Consider the following 9,968-nt stretch of genomic DNA (forward strand, 5'->3'; position numbering starts at 1 on the left):
GGAACATATATTCCATTACCCTTTTTAGTATATTGCGAGATGTGACAAGATATAAATGAAGGTAGTATAAACATGTGTATGGGTCCGTTAATTGTTTTTTTATGGATTTAGTATTGCTGGGTTATTCCGTTTAAAATATTAAAAATAAAAATAAACTGAGAACGGGTTTACTATGTGGCACCGGTTTCAATTTTTCTAAAAATATATCAGAAAAAACAAGTGAGCGGAACAGTATAGTCGAACGGGGTCGACCATATAGGCTATCATATCATACCACGGAACTGTAACTTTTCTATTTCGGGCAATATTTTGCGATATTTGGACCCTCTCGACCATTTTGAGTCATGCATATTTCTATGCCGTGTGCTCTTTGTGATCTTGGGTTTACAATAGTTGCCCCTAGAGCGACTAGAATACCATACACAAATAGAGTTTTCGGTCTATTTCATCAATTGAAAGGTCCTCTTCCATATACCTCCCAATTTCTCCAGTCTATGTCTTTCAGGTTTAAATATATGCGCCATAGAATCCAAATTTTGTCATTTTCACACAAAAGTCTTGGTCCATTTGACCCGCTAAATGTTGACGTATCTTCATCAAAACAGTTATGCTAAGTCCCGTTCCCCATGTAAAATTTCGTGGTATTCGGATCATAATTGTAGAGCGACAAAAAATCCATCCTAAATGCAAAATTTCGTGATGATTGGTCTGTAGCGTGTTAAAAAATTATAATGAACAGACGGATACACATGTCTAAATCGAATCAGCTAGTCGAAATACGACGATCGGTATACTTAAAGGTGGGTATCTGACCAATATTTCGCGGCGTTACAAACTCTTTGGGCCACACAAAGCAATAATACCCTGACAACATAGTTGTGTAGGGTAAATTTATTAATGTTTTTGGTACTGAAAGTGCTAAAACTATATTCCGGTTATAATTCGAAAAGTACTTGAAAAAGGCATCCTGCAGAAATATTTCTTGGAAATCAAGCTTAAATCGGTAAAAATTCTTGAAAATAGTTTCTTAAAAAATATTCCTGTTATCGAGCTGAAAGTCCTTGAAAAATGTTCATAAAAAGTTCACGTAAATTTGATCAAAAAATCCATTTTATAGTTTTGAAACATCTTAAAAATAGATTCTTTAAAAAATCCACGGTTATTGCTTTGAAAGTCCTCGAAAATATTCCTTAGAAATCCACGCTTATATCTTTGGATGTCATTGAAAATATTCTTTCAAAATCCACAATTATAGCTTTGCAAGTTCTTGAAAAAATATTCCTTAAAATAATATATTCAAGTTAAAACGCTGAAAACCTATCATTAAAAAATGTCACGCTTATAGCTCTGGAAGTCCTTAAGAATTACTTCTTCAAAAATCAAGCTCAAAGCTGGAAAAATCCTTAAAAAATATTAAAAAAAAACTTACTTGTACAGCGCTGGAAGTCCTAAAGAAATTATCATGGCTTCGAAAATCCTTAAAATGACTCTTAATCCACCAATGTAGGTTCGGGAGTCCATGAAGAAATTTCTTTAAAAAATCCACACTTATATCTATGGATGTCTTTGAACAAATATTTTTTATTTCGAATCATGAAGGTTATTGAAAATCATTATTCTAAAAATTCCACCACTTTCCATACTAAACCCCCATTCTAAGCAATGTGTCCACAAAAATTTTCAGGACATTCTGCACATAAATATTTGACATTCCGAAACCGAAACTTACATTGCAACACTGACACTGTCAAATACTTTGACATCTACAACGCCCTTTGTTCACAATTTCTCTAGGTTCGTATGTGAATGAGTTGGTCCGAGGAAAAGTGTTTACAAAACAAAAAACTTTGAACAAAAAATATCTTAAACATTTTATACACGCACGCACACCCACCCACTCACACACATATGCATAACTGGCGATGCCTTCAATCTGGATATAGCTTTCGCTAAGCCTCTGCCAAAATGAACGAAGAAGTAATGAAAGAAAATACGAAACAGCATAGTACTTTATTAACCTTCTAAACAACAGAACTCACTTAAACTGGGTATGGGGTTTTGTGGCAAAAAAATGACACCGAACAACAACTCCAAGCAAACGCGATGGTCTGTCATGACCAGGACAATCGCTTCAACCAATCTGAAAACAAAAACGAAATGGCTCACACACATACACCCACCCATACAACCATCATAAGGACACACTCTCAACAAAACTTGAAATTTGCATTTTGATGCTCTTTCCTCTTGCCCTTGCCTCTTGACTCATTCACACGTACTTATCATGACCCGACTCACTAAATTATACGGTGACTGTTGGCAGCCGCCCTTCATCGTCTATAGCTTCATCGTACTCTTCTTCTTATTCTTCAGTTGACTCGTAAAGGGGTGAAAGGACGATAACAAAATCTCACTTATTCAAACAAATTCATTCACTCACACACACACCAAAATACACACACACATACCCATTCACAGTGACTCGAAAACTGGCCTGCGACACAAGTGACCCAATAAACTGCATCTTGAGGCCAATGGACGAACTGTTGAGGGTTAGATGGACACAATGAAAGCAAAGCTGCAACGAAGGAAAACAACCAACATGAAAATGAAAAGACATAAAACGACGAATAAACAAAGCCACAAGACCGACCGGCCAATACTGGAATGGTTGGAACTAATCCTTATAAGCATTAAAATAAATTTCTATTTCAGTTTTGGAATTTAACAAAATTTCTGTGAGCTGTGGTGGTGTTGGCAGTTCCACTTTTTTAACTGTGATTTTATAATCATTTGCCAAACTAGACGTCAAGCTATTTGGGGTGAATATATCACTAACCAAAAGGAAACTATAATTAGACAAAGAATTCATCAAGACTTGATTCATGCTTCCGATATAAGAATTTTGCTAATTATTCTAATATCCCCTTAAAACTTTTTTTTTGAGAATGTAGTCTAGTTTTAAAAAGAAATATACAAATTTATAGAAAATTGTGCACGATGTGAAAATTGCACAATATGCATCTTCAGGAAGAGAAGGGGGCACACAAAATTGCAATTGAAATCAATTAATGTTAATTCAAACTAGGAGTTCTTTAGTTTTCAAATAAATAATAGGTATACAATTTGAAATGAATCATTCATGACGAATTGTTAAATCGGTTCCTCCAGATGTTTCTAAAAAAAAGATGGACTTTTTCAACTCTGAAATATTCGTTTTAGACGCCACGCTTTTTGGACAAATCCGTTTCAGATATACATTAAATTTGATGATGAGGTTTATAGCACATCAGTTATATATACCTTATATAATGCGAATATCAAATGCTGTGTGGCAAAATGATGACAAAACTTAACCCGTTGTGGTCTAATATTGCCCAAAGGCAACAAAATGTTTTAGAGTTTATAAGCAGCTAGTAAGTACATTGGTGGCCAATACTACAACAAGTGAAATCACAAATATAAACCAGTAAGGAAAGTAGTAAAGTCGGACGGGGCCGACTATATGATACCCTTCACCACTGTGGGTATATTAAACAGATGAATCCTAACAGACGTCGCATTATTGAAGAACCATTAACATGAAATTAAACATGTCATTCTGCAACCTATACTAAATTTTGGTCAGGTATAGAGTTGCTTCTTACGATGGGACAAAATAATGTAAATAAATTTAAAGCGAAATATCGAAATATAGGTTACACTTTTTTCAGTATGATTTTTGCATTTTGCAAATTTACTTATAAATCCAAAATCGGACGAAAATATATATGGGAGCTATATCTAAATCTGAACCGATTTTCACGAAATTTAACACACATCGTTCTAGACTTAGTTCAGTATGCTATGCGAAATTTCGTGCAAATCGAAGGATATATAGGGACATTGTTGCACCATTTACATAAAATCGGACGAAAATATATATGGGAGCTATATCTAAATCTGAACCTATTTTCACGAAATTTAACACACATCGTTCCAGACATAATTCAGTACGCTATCCCAAATTTCGTGCAAATCGAAGGATATATAGGGACATTGATGCACTATTTACCTAAAATCGGACGAAAATATATATGGGAGCTATATCTAAATCTGAACCGATTTTCACGAAATTTTACACACATCGTTCTAGACTTAATTCCGTACGCTATGCCAAATTTCGTGCAAATCTAACGATATATAGGGACTTTGGTGCAATATTTACCTAAAATCGGACGAAAATAAGTATGGGAGCTATATCTAAACCTGAACCGATTTTCAGGAAATTTAACACACATCATTCTGGACCTAATTCAGTACGTTATGCCAAATTTCGTGCAAATCGAAAGATATATAGCGACTTTGGTGCACCATTTACATGAAATTGGACGAAACTATATATGGGAGCTATATCTAAATCTGGACCGATTTTCTCGAAACTTGGCAGACATCTCTCTAGGCTTAATTCAGTACGTTATGCCAAATTTCGTGCAAATCTAAATATATATAGGGACTTTGGTGCACCATTTACATGAAATCGGACGAAACTATATATGAAAGCTATATCTAAATCTGGACCGATTTTCACGAAACTTGGCATAATTCTAGACCTAAATGATTAGGCTGTACCAAATTTCGTGCAAATCGAAAGATATATAGGGACTGTTTACATTAAATCGGTTAAATATATATATGGGAGCTATATCTAAATCTGAACCGATTTTTCCCAATTTCAATAGGGTTCGTCCTTGGGCCGAATAAGTAACCTATGCCAAATTTCATCCAATTCGGATCATAAATGCGACCTGTACTTTGTTTACAATTTAACATGCACAGACAGATAGACGGACGGACGGACGGACATGCATAAATCGACTTAGAAAGTGATTCTCTGCATATTCTCAAAAGGAACCATGTGTCTCGTTTCCTTTTGCCTGTTACAAACATATGCACAAAGACATAATACCCTGTACCACAGTGTGGTGAAGGGTATAAAAATGCCGTATACAATTTTCAAAAATTTCGTTTTTTTAGTGTTAACACATGCTAAAGCTTAATGATGGGAGTGTATTTGGGTCCGCGTAAAATCGTAAATCCAAAATCAATTTTGAAAAATATAATGTATAGAAAATGGAATTGTCTCAATTTTTGCTTGGACAAAACTAAAACAACACTACTGTACAATCAGATTAGCTCTTAAAATTTAGTTATTTTTACTGTTATAATTACTATGTTTTGGTTTCTACACAATTGCAATAACATGTGTTAATCTTAAATTTTATTTTACTGCCGATAAAACAGATATTTACCTGTGATTGTGAAAATAATTTATTACAGAAAATTATTTCGGAGAAATATTCCATAAATAAATCCATGATTTCTCGAATTATAAATTGGTTTTATGCAACTTCCTCAGAAGTAACAGTTCAGCACGGAGGAAGGATACAAGGGAACATCAGTTCGTAGTGATCAACAAATTGTCATAGCGGTAAAAAAACCCATTTAAGATTTTAAGGAATTTATGAGACAGTTATTTTTGGATATAACCTCAAAAACAGAAGGCTAGGTTAGGGATGTACGGTTGTTTATAAAAACCGTTTACTCGGAGAAAATTGTCCATTGTGATCATCCTTAGTACCTGAAAGAAGAAGGGAAAAGAAGAGAAAAGAGTTCTCAAGAACAGAATGTGGACGAACTGTGGCAGCAGATCTACATGTCCTAATCTTGATATATTACCCTATATTATTTCTGAAAATAATCGGAAAGCCAGATTGACATTCCCAAGAGCTCATAATTATTAAAATCCAAAAAATATAATGTTCTCGGATAATTCTTTTCAAGTCTCATAAAATTTTTTATGTTAGTTTTTTATAACTTTTAACTAACATTGAATATACATATGGGAAATTACAAAATTCCATAAAAAAAATTTTGAACATTTTTTTTACAAGCACATTCATGATGTTTGGTACATAGGTTAATGAAAATATGCTGATTCGTTCACAAATTCGGATGCTGCGCACAAAAGTTATAGCGGTTTCCAATCTTGTATTTCAAATATAAATTAAATTAATTCTCGAATTTCTTGACAAATGGTTAAGCACATTTGTTTTCCTTGCATACTAGTCAAATCACTTTGAAATACGGTTTAATAGTCGCGAAAAACAAATAACAGCATGAAAATATCTGAAAATAAAATAAATTAATTTTTGAATTGCCACAAAATGTTTTTTTTTTTTTTTTTTTTGTTCAATCTTTGATTTTTTAGTTTGGTTATGAGAATACGGTTTTGTCTAGATCTTCTAAAACATCTGACGATTTCTTCTACAAATTCTTTCAGATGATTGTTAAATATCGTCAGATTCCTCTGTTAAGTGTTTTGACTTTAAGAATGACCAAATATATTGCAGTTACAGTATATGAAAATGATCAACATTAAAAAGCATACAAATCGCGTATTCGTTGAAGTCAGTTGATGCGCATGCAGTTTTCGTATAAACCGAATCAATCTCTTCCAATAATTATGAATTTTTCGAGGTTTCATTTAGCCGCCAAAGTGTTCCCCTCGATGCACTTTACTATGCAAACCCCTAAAAATTGCTAAAAATGACGCAACGTTCATAATATTTTTATGCGCATCAGATTTCAGTAATCTCCTATGAAAATACACAAAAGTACACCTATTTATTATTCTCGCATCAATGTATTTTTGTCATATTTTCACACAGATTTGCGAATATGATCATACAAACATGAATGTATATAAAAACAATACGAAGAAAATCGCGATTATATACGCGATTTAGTCAAAAAAAGGTTTTGCAGTTTTTCCCACATTCAAGGTACTTATATCCAGCGTTTTATTGAGCGGAATTGAACATGGCTGGGCTCATTAGATCCGGCACGTAAAAAAAAAATAAAATCACGCGGGATTCCAAGAAATTTGAATGGACTTTCTTAAATTTTGACTCGAAAAATATGTTTTTTTTATAAAAATTTACGCAACAAATGTTCGTCTTTGGAACCCGATTGCAAATAAGCTACGGTGAGCACATTCATAAGATATACACTAAACGAAGAAAAATCACGAGTTCTACAATCCTATAATCAGTTTAGACCATTATCTGCATGCGCGTCCTGATTATAAGAAAAATTCAAAAAACATTGAAAATTCGTCTTCAAAATGTCAGCATCCGTTTTTGGTGGATGCATTGATTATATCAAGAAATCGTACATTAGAAACATATTGTACAGGGAGTATTCTTCAACTTAGTCACTGATCACATATACGTGCGTTATGTAGTTTAGCTTCAACACATTTTCACCCATTCTTTTACATTACAACCGTCACAGCTTCAACGCAACTTATTATTTATTACCAATATTCTACGATTTTGACAAGAACACTTCATTTTATAGAAATGAATTTAAATTATATGCAATATGTTCATATTCACGAAAGAAACCGAACCGAAACGGATTTATTCCTGCACCCTTACATCAGAAAAAAGTTACAATGACACAGCGAAAACAGCTAAAAAATGTTCACTCATCTACATTTTGCCGACAACTGAAAAAGCTAGCCAAAGTTATTAACGCCGCTAGAGAACAAGATTAGCATAAAAAAATATTATTGCGGGTCGAACAAATTTGTAAACCGAGATTTTATGAGCGCTGTTCAATGGTGCTCCACGTTCAAAGGTGCCTCCATCTCCCCCACAATAAATTTTCGTTATTTTTAAGGTTGTAATTATGTTTTTTCAACAAATTAAGTGTAATTTCGTATTAAGTAGTAGTAGCCCCCATATAAATGCACCACCCTATTTTTGAAGTTTTAGCCCCATTTGCCATATAAAGTGGATGTAATTTGTCAGTTCGGGTTCTTGTAGTATAAATCATATATGTAGGAAAATTTACAAAATTTTCACAACAATGCCATTCTTTCTTACTCCCTACTGAGGTCGAAGTATCTCAGCTGTCGTCGAATTATAGGGCTTCCGCCGGTTAAACATCATCATGCTTCGTTCGATATTTGTTCTATTGCATTTTTTATTTCGTTTAATTTGGGAGGGTTGCACGGTATATTCAGCGTATTTTTATTGAACTGCTATTGTACATTTAACTATTTTCAGTGGCATATCTGACGTTAATGATTTCTTCGAATCTCCCAATTCTTTCATTTTTAATTGGGATATATTACCTAAAAGGAAAGAACTGTTTTTCGATATACCAGTAGTATCAAATAGTCTGTTCTAAATCAGCTTTAATGAGCTATTTTATTACATTCTGAAAAATCAAATCAATCTCAAAGTTTTTCTCAGTTTTTTTTTTTTTAAGTATGGGAAAGAATTCTAAATAGTTTTAGAATAAACAAGTTTTGAGTTTTTATTACTCAAAGGAGTATTTATGACCCAGTCACACGAATATCTGGATCGATTATAAAGCCTTCCCTTTTATATCTACATTCGTATTTTATTTGCCTAATTGAGTGATGAGCATTTTGACTAACTGATCATCACAAACCAACTACAAACAAATAACGGGATATACACCCCATATATAATCTTCCACATAATCTGGCGGCGATGTGATACGATTTGATCGAATAATAACGCATGAATGGAAAATAATTTAAATTCAAACATGTAAGCGGATAAATGAAAACAAACTTATTTTGTTGTTGTTGTTGTTGCATCTGATATCCTTAAATAATAATTTTATCGTTGCAATTGATAAGTCAATAGCGTTGCAAACACTCGCTTCACGCTCTCGTCCGAATTACATGCAGACGATATGATATTTTTTAAATGGGGGGAGGGAAGTGGACTTTTTTTTATATATATATATATATATATATATATATGTGTGTGTGTGTGTGTTGGATGGAATGTGTCTGTTGGATGTAATTGTTTTATTTCGGACTTTATAAATCCGGCACTTAATAACGACAACATATTGTGTATTGAAAACTAACCAAAGCGCAGGATATTCATGGAGATTTAAAATGTTTAAAGCCATTCAACTTTTCATACAAAGCCGACCAAAGCTGGCCACAAATCCGCTTAAAGCTGATTATCGTCATCATCATCATCTGCAATTCTACATTTCGAAAAAAATAAAACAATTGTTGTTGGTTTTTTGTTTGTAGTTGTTGCTGTTTTGCAACCTACATACATATATATTTATTATTTTTTTTAAATATGTTGTGTTTTTAAAACGTAAATATGTTTTTCTTTATTGGTTTTCATTTTTTATTTTTGTTACTGTTATATGAACATATATATATATATTTTTGTATGTATCTACGTATATATTTGTTGTGTATATATAGTTTGAAGCGATAGACACATAAAATGCATTGCATAGCTGCAATATAACAAATTTCAAAGATTTATTTTATAAATGCAACATTCAATACACTCAGAATATAATGCTTGCTTTTTTCAATATTGTTTTATTTATTTGTTCTATACTTGAAGCTTGAAGTGCTGCTGTAATATTTGAGATTATAAGCAAAAATGTGGGTGGGCGAGTGCCAACATTTGGTATGGATAGGTGTTGTTGTTCTAGCATATTTTCAGTTTAATTCAAAAATTTTTAATCATTCTTAACTGGAATGAAAATTATTCAACGAAGTACACTCTAAGCCCATGCCTAAGTACTGTTTGTTGTTGTATTGAAAATGCTGTTTGGGATCTCAGGATCCGAATCTATCTATCATCATTCGATTCATTCGAGTGGCCAGTACAGATGTTATTTACATTTTGCCTTTGTCTTCTAAATACTAAATTATCCAGGAATCATTAAAGTTAAGAGCAACAAAAACATATTTAAAATATAATAAAACTCAACAAGGTTTACAAAATTATATTCTATTTTTACTGTTTTTGTTGTATTTGTTTTTTATTTTAAATTATAAAAAATATATTTTTTGATACTTACGTCTCCTGCAAGAATACTCAGTATTCTTGGATAGTTTGGGGGGT

General features: G+C 32.8%; 1 protein-coding gene across 1 annotated transcript in view; it reads left to right on the forward strand.

The window, feature by feature from the left end:
• Positions 1–9,968, forward strand: part of LOC133332471 (exostosin-1) — a 227,625-nt gene that overhangs the window by 124,074 nt on the left and 93,583 nt on the right. The window lies entirely within an intron of this gene.

This window comes from Musca vetustissima, unplaced genomic scaffold (genome assembly GCF_032173495.1).
Source record: "Musca vetustissima isolate MV318-11 ecotype Yass unplaced genomic scaffold, APGP_CSIRO_Mvet_v1 utg9226, whole genome shotgun sequence".
In the NCBI taxonomy this organism is placed as follows: Eukaryota; Metazoa; Arthropoda; class Insecta; order Diptera; family Muscidae; genus Musca; species Musca vetustissima.